Raw genomic sequence first — 12,056 nt, 5'->3', positions numbered from 1 at the left:
GAAACTTGGAGACTTATTTTTGGAAGGAGACCATGGAGGGTCCCAGGCCCAGCTGAGCGTGGGAGGGGCAGAGAGAAAACGAGTGCCAAGCAGACGGATGGATGTTGAGAGCCCCAGCCTCCCTGGCTCAGCACCAAGAATCTGGCAGCCACCCAGTCTTCTCCCTCTTTTCTGAGAAGTGTGACCAGCCCAGGAGGAAAGACCTAAAGATACCGACTTTGAAGGTTCTATGAGCAAATGGCTCAGCCACATCATCCGCTGTGAAGGTCGGGGACAAGCCCCCGCCATGTGCTCAGAGCTTCCAATTAGCTTCTTAGTCCCACTCTTACATATGAGCAGAACGTTCAAGGAAAACATGGAGCATAAGAGATAAAGAGCAAAAAAATCAGCTAACCAACTAAAGAAGACAGAAACAAAGCAGGGAGAAGACGATGCCTGAAACCAAACCGAAACACTCTTAATATCTCTAGAGGAAAAAGAAAGGCAAGAAGAGGATGCTATTTAAAAAGAGCATTCAGAGGACAAAAAATAGTTTTGGGAAATAAAAAGTATAGAAATTTAAAAACTCAATAAAATATTTGGAAGATAAGATTGGAGAAATCTTCCAGAAAATATAATAAAAAAGAAATGAAAAATAGTAAAATAAAAAAATTATGTTGAAGATTGAATAACACGAATTCCAGAAAAAGATAACAAAGAAAACAGAGGAGAGGAAATGATAAATTAAAAAATGCAAGGAAATTTCCCAAAACTGAAGAGAACATAAGTTTACTAATTCAAAGTGTCCTCCAAGTGCCCAGAACAGTAGATGAAAACAGAACTTTACACATGATATTTCAAAACGCTGGAGAGAAAAAAACACATTCTACAAACTTTGAGAGAGAGAGAGATCGGGAAGCAGAGAGAAAACAGAGCAAATCACATACGAAGGATCCAGAAAAGAATTATTTTGGAACCCTCAAACTAACACTAGGAACTAGAAGCTGGCCTCCAAGATTTCCTCCCAGGATTCCCGCCTTGGGGTATCCACGCCCTTGTGTGTAGGCCTCTCCCACACTGAGTAAGGCTTATGGATAGGGTCTGGCTGAGATGGTGGTGTACTGCTGTGCGGCTGGGCCACATAAGACATTGCAGTGTCCACCTCGCTTTCTCTCCAATCACTCGCTCTGGGGGAAGCCGGCCGCCATGTTGTGAGGATACTCAATGTCCCTATGCAGGGGTTTACCTGGGGAGGAACTGAGGCCTCCTAACAACCACCAGTGTAATTTGCTAGTCATGTGAGTGAGCCATCTTTTTTTTTTCTTTTAATTCTCCTCATGGAATTAATTAGCACATGCGTCACCTCACATAATTACTTTTTTTTGGTAAGAACACAAATTCTACACTCTTATCCAATTTCAGTTATGCAATGCAGGATTATTATTCTCAGACCTTATTCATCTTGTAACTGTAAGTTTCCCCCCTTTCCTCAGCCTCTCCCTATTTCCCCCAGCCCCAGGCAATCACCATTCTACTCTGTTTCTATGAGTTCAACTTTTTTTTAAAAAAATGACATATTAGTGATACCATGCAATATTTGTCTTTCTCTGTCTGGCTTATTTCACCTAGCATAATGCCCTCCAGGTTATTCCATATTGTTGCAAATGGCAGGATTTCCTTTTTTATTTATTTTTTCAGTTATTTTATTGAGGTTGTATTGGTTTATAACATTGTGTAATTTCAGGTGTACATTATCATACATCAGTTTCTGTATAGACTGCATCATGCTCACCCCAAAAGTCTAATTTTTTTTTTTTTGAGGAAGATCAGCCCTGAGCTAACCACTGCCAATCCTCCTCTTTTCGCTGAGGAAGACTGGCCCTGAGCTAACATCTGTGCCCATCTTCCTCTACTTTGTATATGGGACACCTACCACTGCGTGGCTTGCCGAGTGGTGCAACCTCTGCACCCAGGATCTGAACTGGCGAACCCCGGGCCGCCGAAGTGGAACGTGCACAGTTAACCACTGCGCCACCGGGCCAGCCTCCAGGTGTGCATTATCATATATCAGTTTCTATACAGACTGCATTGTGCTCACAACCAATAGTCTAATTTTTTTCTGTCACTGTACATGTGCACCCCTTTACCCCTTTCACCCACCCCCTAACCTCTTTCCTCTCTGGTAACCACAGGTCTCTTCTCTTTTTTTTTTAATCTTTTTTTTTAATCTTCCTTCTTCTCCCCAAAGCCCCCCAGTACATAGTTGTGTATTCTAGTTGTGAGTGCTTCTGGTTGTGCTATGTGGGATGCCGCCTCAGCCTGGCCTGACAAGAGGTGCCGTGTCTGCACCCAGGGTCCGAACCAGCGAAACCCCAGGTCGCTGAAGCAGAGTGCTTGAACTTAACCACTTGGCCACCAGGCTGGCCCCACAGGTCTCTTCTCTATCTGTGTGTTTGTTTATCTTCCACATATGCGTGAAATCATCTCGTGTTGGTCCTTCTCTGTCTTGCTTATTTCGCTTAATGTAATACCCTCAAGGTCCATCCATGTTGTTGCAAATGGAATAATTTTGTCCTTTTTTTATAGCTACGTAGTATTCCATTGTATATATAGGCCACATCTTCTTTATCCATTCTTCTGTAGAAGGGCACTTGGGTTGCTTCCACATGTTGGCTATTGTGAGTAATGCTGCAATGAACATAGGGGTGCACAAGTCTCTTTGAATTGTTGATTTCATGTTCTTTGGATAAATACCCAGTAGTGGCATAGCTGGATCGTATGGTATTTCTATTTTTAATTTTTAAAGAAATCTCCATACTGTTTTCCATAGTGGCTATACCAGTTTGCATTCCCACCAGCAGTGTATGAGGGTTCCCTTTTGTCCACATCCTCTCCAACATTTGTTATTTTTCATCTTGTTAATTGTAGCCATTCTGACAGGTGTAAGGCAATATCTCACTGTAGTTTTGATTTGCATTTTCCTAATAATTAGTGATGTTGAACCTCTTTTCATGGGCCTGTGGGCCATCTGTATGTTCTCCTTGGAAAAATGTCTGTTCATATCCTCTGCCTACTTTTTGATTGAGTTGTTTGTCTTTTTGTTGTTGAGTTGTATGAGTTCTTTATATATGTTGGAAATTAGCCCCTTGTTGGAGATATGATTTGCAAATATTCTCTCCCAGTTGATGGGTTGTCATTTCTTTTTGTTCATGGTTTCCTTTGCCTTGCAGAAGCTCTTTAGTCTAGTGAAGTCCCATTTGTCTTTTTTTTCCTTTTGTTTCTCTTGCCTGAGTAGACATGGTGTTTGAAAAGATCCTTCTAAGACTGATGTCAAAGAGCGTACCGCCTCTATTTTCTTCTAGGAGTTTTATGTTTTCAGGTTTTACATTCAAGTGTTTAATCCATTTTGAGTTAATTTTTGTGAATGGTGTAAGGTAATGGTCTACTTTGTTTCTCTGGCGTATGGCTGTCCAGTCTTCCCAACACCGTTTAGTGAAGAGACTTTCCTTTCTCCATTGTATATTCTTGGCTCCTTTGTTGAAGATCAGCTGTCCATAGATGTGTGGTTTTACTTCTGGCCTTTCAATTCTGTCCCATTGATCTGTGTTGTTTTTGTGACAGTACTGTGCTGTTTTGATTACTATAGCTTTGCAGTATAGTTTGAAATCAGGGATCGTCATATCTCCAGCTTCGTTCTTGTTTCTCAGGATTGCTTTGGCTATTCAGGGTCTTTTGTTGTTCCATATAAATTTTACGGTTCTTTGTTCTATTTCCATGAAGAATGTCATTGGGATTCTGATTGGGATAGCATTGAATCTCTAGATTGCTTTAGGTAGTATGGACATCTTAACTATGTTTATTCTCCCAATCCATGAGCATGGACTATCTTTCTGTTTCTTTATGTCTTCTTCAGTTTCTTTCAATAACGTCTTACAGTTTTCAGTGTATGGGTCTTTCACTTCCTTGGTTAAATTTATTCCTAGATATTTTATTCTTTTTGTTGCAATTGTAAATGGGATTGTGTTCTCAACAACTCGCTGGCAAAGAGGTAAGCCTTCTTACCATATCAGCCTCCCAGAGCTCTGTCTGCAGAGTCCAAAGGGAACAAAAGTGGTAAGAGCTGCTTTTTCTCTCTCTAAATTTAGATTAGCAGGAGAAAATATTTGTGAAACTAGTTTCTTGGACTTTAGAGACTTTGGCATTTGGTAACGAGTACTCTTGGTGTTGTTGATCCTTTCCTGCCAGAGAAGGTCCTTACTTTCCTTTGTCTGTGTCTTTTGTCATAAGGCAGGAGAGGCGTGCGGCCGGGCAGCAGGCACAGCCCTGGGTAAGCTTGCTGCTGGGCTGGCCTCTCAAACGGGGAGCTTTACCCTTCCCACCAGACCCGCGTCTATTTAGACAAACTTTGCTCTCGTCCCCTCTGCAAAAACCGGATGAGGTTTTTCCTTCCGTCTTGTTCTGTTTCCTGAGAGCTTGGCTTTGTGACCAGTGACAATGTTTTCTCTGGCCTCCGCACCCGGAAGGTGCATTTGCCGAGCGAGGTGCACGTGGCCGCCGGTTGAGAGTGGGGCTCTGAGACATGCCGTCACAAGCCCCACTCTCTTGTCTGGCCGGGCCAGCTCTCAGGGGGGTTTGTCAAAAAGGGTCCAGTCCATAAGGGCTCTTGTCTCCACCTTCCTCCACCTTTCCTTAGTGCTGGAAAAATCCCATTCCAGTAGCGCCGGCCTGGTGTCACAGATTAGCCAGTCTGTGACTGGAGATGTCCCACGCTCTCATGGGAGAGCGGAGACACTGTTTTCACGACACCGTCCTTACCGCCTGTGCAACAAAGATCCTTCCTTTCTAGACCATTTTTGGGAGTGAACTTCTGGATCTTGTGAGGGCTGCTTCTTCTGTACTCTCTTTTGGGGATGCCTCTTGCGTCCATTTGAGAAGCCACAAAAAGGCTTATTGGTTTGAAAAGTTGCTATTAAGATCCCACTTGTCAATGGCCAGACAATGGATCCTTTAAATTGTAAAAACTTAGAAGAAATTTTTTCAGGGACTGGCTCCATGGCTGAGTGGTTTAAGTTCTCTGTGCTCTGCTGTGGCGGCCCAGCGTTTGTGGGTTTGGATCCTGGGTACAGACCTGCTCCACTCACCAGCCATGCTGTGGGGGCATCCCACATACAAAGTAGGGGAGGATTGGCACAGATGTTAGCTCAGGGCCAATCTTTATGACAAAAAAAAAAAAAAAAGAAAAGAAAGGAAAAAAAATTTTTCATAGAGTTCTTATATTGGTGTAATGGCTAGCCATTAAGATGCCTTAATAAGATAGAAAGACAGACATTAGAACAAAAATCAAGTCCATTCAGACCCCTTCTGATTTGCCTTCAGACATTCATAGATATTATAAAAACAAATCAGGACACTGGAAGTACAATTGCCTGACGCTTACAAAGGAAAAGGAAAAGGAAAAAGCTAATATAACAGCTAGACTTACGGGCTCCCTAATAAGACGAGAGAACAAAAATTTAGACTTAACACAAAAATCCAGTGTAAACCCCCCGTTTCAAAATCTGGGTCCATCTGCCTGTTTTAGCTTTCTTTTCCTACAGGATTTAAAGGGAGCACTCAAGGGGCCGGCCTGGTGGCGCAGTGGTTAAGTTTGTACGTTCTTCTTCAGCGGCCTGGGGTTCACCGGTTCAGATCCCGGGTGCAGACATGATACTGCTTGGCAAGCCATACTGTGGTAGGCGTCCCACATATAAAGTGGAGGAAGATAGGCACGGATGTTAGCTCAGGGCCAGGTTTCCTCAGCAAAAAAAAAGAGGAGGATTGGCCACAGATGTTAGCTCAGGACTGGTCTTCCTCAACAACAAAAAAAAAAAAGAGAAAGGAGAGAAGAAAATATTACCTTGTGTGATCAAATGTGGTTAAGTTAGCAAAAGTTAAGTTGTTATTTTATGGATTTAAAAAATAGGGGCTGGCCCCGTGGCCGAGTGGTTAAGTTTGTGTGCTCTGCTTTGGTGGCCCAGGGTTTCCCCAGTTCAAATCCTGGGTGCAGACATGGCACCACTCATCAGGCCATGCTGAGGCAGCATCCCACATGCCACAACTAGAAGAACCCACAACTAAAAATACACAACTATGTACTAGGGGCTTTGGGAGAAAAAGGAAAAATAAAATCTTAAAAAAAAAGCTTTAATATCAATAGTATATTTATATAAAACTGGAACTTAATTTTCTTTTTGTATCTTAAAAAACAAAATTTTCTTTCTTCTTGTCCTTTTTTTTTTTCTGGTGAGGAGGATTGGCCCTGAGCTAACATCTGTTGCCAATCTTTTTTTTTTTCCCTCTTCTTCTTCTCCCCAAATCCCCCCAGTACATAGTTGTATATTCTAGTTGTGGGTCCTTCTGGTTGTGCTATGTGAGATGCTGCCTCAACATGGCTTGATAAATGGTGCCATGTCCATGCCCAGGATCTGAACCAGCAAAACCCTGGGCTGCTGAAGCAGAGCATGCGAACTTAACCACTTGGCCACGGAGCCAGCCCCTAATCTTCGTCTTCTTGCTTGAGGAAGATTGTCAGTGAGCTAACATCCATGCCAGTCTTCCTCTATTTTGTATGTGGGACACCTCCGCAGCATGGCTCGGTGAGCAGTGTGTAGGTTTGTGCCCGGGATCTGAACTCAGGAACAGTGGGCTGCCAAAGCGGAGCGTGCAAACTTAACCACTACACCACCATGCCAGCCCCCAAATTTTCTTCAAATATTTGCTCCTAATAAGAGATTATAAAATATTTTCCCTTATTTTGTTCTGTTTTATCAGAACTATTTCCTGTGCTTTACGTTAAAAGCTGTGTCTCTTCTAGTAAAAGAGCTTAGGTTTTTTTGGGGTTTTTTTTGAGGAAGATTAGCTGTGAGCTAACATCTGCTGCCAATCCTCCTCTTTTTGCTGAGGAAGACTGGCCCTGAGCTAACATCCGTGCCCATCTTCCTCTACTTTCTACTTGGGACACCTACCACAGCATGGCTTGCCAGCCGGTGCCATGTCTGCATCTGGGATCCAAACTGGCGAACCCTGGGCTGCCGAAGTGGAACATGTGAACTTAACCGCTGTGCCACTGGGCCGGCCCCAAGAGCTTAGGTTTTACGGCTATGTAACCTTATTTGTCTTTGAAATCTTTTTGTCACTTTGGTCAAATAGATAATTAAATATTGTTTCATAATGATCTGTGATCCTATTTGGGCAAGTATTTTAAAACTTCTTTGATATTTTTGATAAACTTCCCCCAATAAAATTTGAAATGAAGTCTTTTTGACCTCTAGTTAACTTTGGGATTTTTTAGAGGATCCCTGAAATATCTCAAAGGATTTGTTCTCTCTCCTTATAAAAAGAGGGATATTAAATTAATTAGGCTTATGTGATATGTTAAATACATGGGAAGCATTATAAAATAAGAAACATCATTAAGCTCCTTTATGTTTTATGTATATATACGAGTTCCAGAAATTATGTGAAATTCCTGGAAGTCTAATACGTCCTGGTGTAAAATGTCTGTCATCAAAGTTGAGGCTTACAGTATCAGGAAAGCGCCTTAGCTGACTTTCATACAAAGGCAGCAGTAACAGAATCTTTTTTTCTTTTTGTGGAAGATCAGCCCTGAGCTAACATCTGCTGCCAATCCTCCTGTTTTTGCTGAGGAAGACTGGCCCTGAGCTAACATCCATGCCCATCTTCCTCCACTTTATATGTGGGATGCCTACCACAGCATGGCTTGCCAAGCGGTGCCATGTCTGCACCTGGGATCCGAACTGGCAAACCCTGGGCCACCAAAGTGGAATGTGCAAACTTAATCACTTTGCCACTGGGCTGGCCCAGTAACAGAATCTATAAAGGTTATGACATGTAAATGAAGTACATTCTGCTTCTACCAAAAAAAAAAAAAAAATTGGCCCCTCATTGCCAGAGTTTTGCCATCCCAATGTCCATAACATGGCAATAGTCTGCTTCTGAATCAGAAAAATTAAGATGGGTAAGCAAGGGCTGTAAATTAAACAAACAGTCCGCAGGGCAATGGGAAACCTAAGACAGCTGCTTGGTTCTTCCTGGCTCCCTGTGAAACCCCATTTTTTGGTTTTTACGTTCCTTCGTCCACTATAGGAAAAAAGAAAACCTATATCTGTCCCCAGAGGCCTCAGAACTCCTCCCTCTGGGTCCTTTGAGCACCCGAAGCTGGACTTCATTCAACTGCCACTTAGTATGGGTTGTCAGTATGTTCTTGTTATTGTTTGTATGTTTTCCGGATGGGTTGAAGCCTTCCTTTGCTGCAAAGCTGATGCCCTCACGGTGGCAAAAAAAGTTAGAAAATCTGTTTCCCATTTGGGGTGGACCAGTCTCCAGTAAGCAAGGCACCCACTTCATTGGGTAAATCACATGAACTTAACAAAAACCTTGCAAACGTCTTGGAATTATCAGTGCTCCTATCACCCTCAACCATCAGACAAAGTCAAGAGACCTAATGGAAAAGCTGGATTCAAACAGAATAAGAATTGATTACATCAGACTGAATGAACTGATGAGGATGATTATAAATTTTATGACTTTTTGTCTAAAATATTACTGTTTTTTTAATCTTTTGTTTTTCCAGATTTAAGGAAAGCTTTTCTTTCTAGCTATCTATAGCTTACAGCAATTTGGTGAATTAAACTTGTGTAATTAAAATGGAAACAATTGCTTTTTCTCCCTACCTGATCCCTCCAGAATTCAGAAACTCTCAGGGAGTATCCTTATTTTCATGACAATATATTTATTTGCATAAGTTCAATAAAAATCTGTTTTCCCTGTAACAGGACACAATTGGAAACATTGGTTATATTACCAAGGCTTTGACTAGAATGTCATGTTTGAGAGTGACATGCATAAACTCAGAGATGACTAAACGACTTAAGGAATTAAAGTTGACTCTATGAAGCCAGTGAACCTTCTTGGAAAAACAGCTTGGTACCTTACTTACAGGATTCCTTACACCCTAACGAGATGAGTAAAGAAGGTCACTTTCTGGCAGGTGCAAGAGCCTCAAGATATGTTGGGAGCCTCAAGAAGAGAGAAATTCACCCAAATCTATAGGTATTGCAGGTGGAATATTTGGCTTGGCTTCTTAGCCTTTAGAGGCCATTAAAAGTTCAATCTGGAGATTCCTTATAAGAAGTTCCAGCAAAGCAGATTTAAAAGAATCTGTATGATCAATCATTATTCTTGCTGTAATTATGCAAAAAACCAAGTTTATTGAAACTAGACTTTTTCTTTTTAGGAAGATTAGCCCTGAGCTAACATCTGCGGGCAATCCTCCTCTTTTTGCTGAGGAAGACTGGCCCTGGCCCTGAGCTAACATCTGTGCCCATCTTCCTCTGCTTTACATGTGGGATGCCTGCCACAGCATGGCTTTCCAAGTGGTGCCATGTCTGCACCCGGGATCCGAACTTCCGAACCCTGGGCCACCAAAGTGGAACATGTGCACTTTGCTGCGCCACCAGGCTGGCCCCTGAAACTAGATTTATTTTACAAACTTTAATTAGTCTTAGTTTGAAAATCTTTAATAAAATAAGGGTTGTTTTACAGAGAAAAATTATGTTTCAGTAGAAACTATAATACACACTTGTGAATATTAGATTCTAGTGCTATTAATTTTCCTTGAAGTTTTTATTTACCTAAACACTGGACTAAATTTTCAATCTCCTAATTTCTTCAAATATTTGGCTACAATCTCCAAACTAATGTTTCCAGTTTTTCTCCCCCTTTTGACTTGGAATCGTTAAGAACTAAAGCTGCCTTTTTTTCCCTGAAGCCCTTCAAATTGAAGCTGAATGACTTGATATAAACTTGAGACTGCCACAACAGCCCATGTTTAAACAATCTTTTTGCCTGTTGCTGAGTAAGCCATCAGAAAGTTTACCCGAACATCCTGACATCATCAAAGACATTTCAAACTACAAATGATGCTTTGACCTTGACATCTAGAAATCTTGCCTGAGTGTCCTCTAGGCTCAGAAACTGGTTTATAATTTGCTACAACCATTAAGCATTGTTTTTCTTTGTTTCCAAGGCCTCCTCTTAAATCCCTGATTGCTTGCCCCACAGACGTAATTTGGGAGCCCACCTATACCACTGCCTCATGAAGTGAGACACAACTGTTTAACTGAACTGAAGAGTAAATGATTCATTCAGTGAAATAACAGAACAATCTACCAGCTCAATTTTAATATGTGAAACTTCCAGGGAAGTTTCAGAGGAGGGATCTGTTGGGGCCTAGGGCAGGCCACCCCAATATATCCCTCAATAGCGTATTGACTGTTTTGAAGTAAAGTTACTTGAGAAGCAAAGAGGGCATTGTGACCCTCCTGTCTCTGTTCCCCTGAAAGTAGGGCATCCGTCTCCCACGTGGAAGGTGCTCTCCCTGCATCCTCATCGCCAGGGCTGGGCAATCAGGGCCCAGAAGCCTGAGTAGACACACCTTGCTCATTTACTACCTCGAGCCTAAACCCTGCTTAATTCCTCACTCATTACCTACCCCAAAGCTAAGTTTCTTTGTCCTGTCAATTCTTGACAAATGTATTGTTTTCAAGTAAAAGATACATATACTGCCTGCTTTGTCCACTCTTGGAGTGCCATTCTTATGGTCTCTGGTACGTACGTGTCAAACTGGGGTTTTCTCCTGTTAATCTAGTCTCGTGTCAATTTTACTATTAGTCCAGCCATAAGAACACAACACAGGAAGAAAGGGGATTTTTCCCCAGCCCCCCAAATTCTATACCCATCCAAATTCTGTACCCATCAATTAAGCATGCAGGTGGAATAAAAATATTTTCATGCATGTCAGATTTTCAAAAATTTGTATCCCTTTCTCAGAAAGCTACTATAGAATATGCTCCACCAAAACAAGGGAGTAAATCAAGAAACAGGAAGATATGGGTCCAAGAGACAAGAGTTCAGACAGGGAGTTCCATTTGGGTAGTCAGAAGGCTCTGGACAGGTTCTTCAGGAAGATGAAAATGACAGAACATCTGTAGAGTCCAAAGATCTTTTTTAAAAAAAATTTTTCTGTAGTTATTTTTCCCTAAATGAAAGTGTTATATGAGGGCCGGCCTGGTGGCACAGTGGTTGGGTGCGCACGTTCTGCTTCTGTGGCCCGGGGTTCACCAGTTCGGATCCCGGGTGCAGACATGGCACCGCTTGGCACGCCATGCTGTGGTAGGCATCCCACGTAGAAAGTAGAGGAAGATGGGCACGGATCTTAGCTCAGGGCCAGTCTTCCTCAGCAAGAAGAGGAGGATTGGCAGCAGATGTTAACTCAGGGCTAATTGTCCTCAAAAAAAAAAAAGTGTTATATACATTATGGTACAAATCATAATAAAGAAATGCAGTTATATGTATTAATATTTCCTGTTACTGAATATTCCACTAAACATAACCATGAATTAATTATAAATTATAACGGGGCTAAGTAAAATACTAGGATCTCATAATAAAAAATTAATTGATTAGCATCTTTTCCAGTCCCTTAGGGAGTGTGTTGAGTCCAAAGATCCTTAAGACGAGCTTCAGAGACTTGGTAAAAAGTTTGGGGCTAAATTAGTAATAAATTTATTGAAAATTAAGCAAACGAAAAAAACCTCCAGGGAAAACAGAAGGTGTGTAGGAGATGAGAAGTTAGTTTTCCCGTCTTGTCTGTGAATGACATTCACTGAGCTGTCATGGTGCCAACGCTGAGAACTGAGCCAACCAAGATTACCACTGAATGGTTGAGAGCGTGGTTGGGGCAGGGAAGGAAAGAGCTAAATTCTCACCTTCTGTAGCGGAAAATCCCCGGATTATGACTAGAGCTGACAAGCTGCGCAGCAGGAACACAAGCACCTTATTTGGAGACACGAAGGTAAACACCAAAGTAATCAGCAAAGAGGCACATGTGGCCGCCTCTGGGGAGAGGAAAAGTGGCTACAGGAGGGCGGCTGTTTTTCTTCTAACAATCACGTGGAACTATGTGAATCCTTAACCTGGGGGCAGGGCTAATTTTGATAAATAACTAAATGTCCAAA

Source organism: Equus caballus, chromosome 2 (assembly GCF_041296265.1).
Source record: "Equus caballus isolate H_3958 breed thoroughbred chromosome 2, TB-T2T, whole genome shotgun sequence".
Classification (NCBI taxonomy): Eukaryota; Metazoa; Chordata; class Mammalia; order Perissodactyla; family Equidae; genus Equus; species Equus caballus.
The sequence above is the reverse complement of the archived record's forward strand: the minus strand, read 5'-3'. Positions refer to the sequence as shown.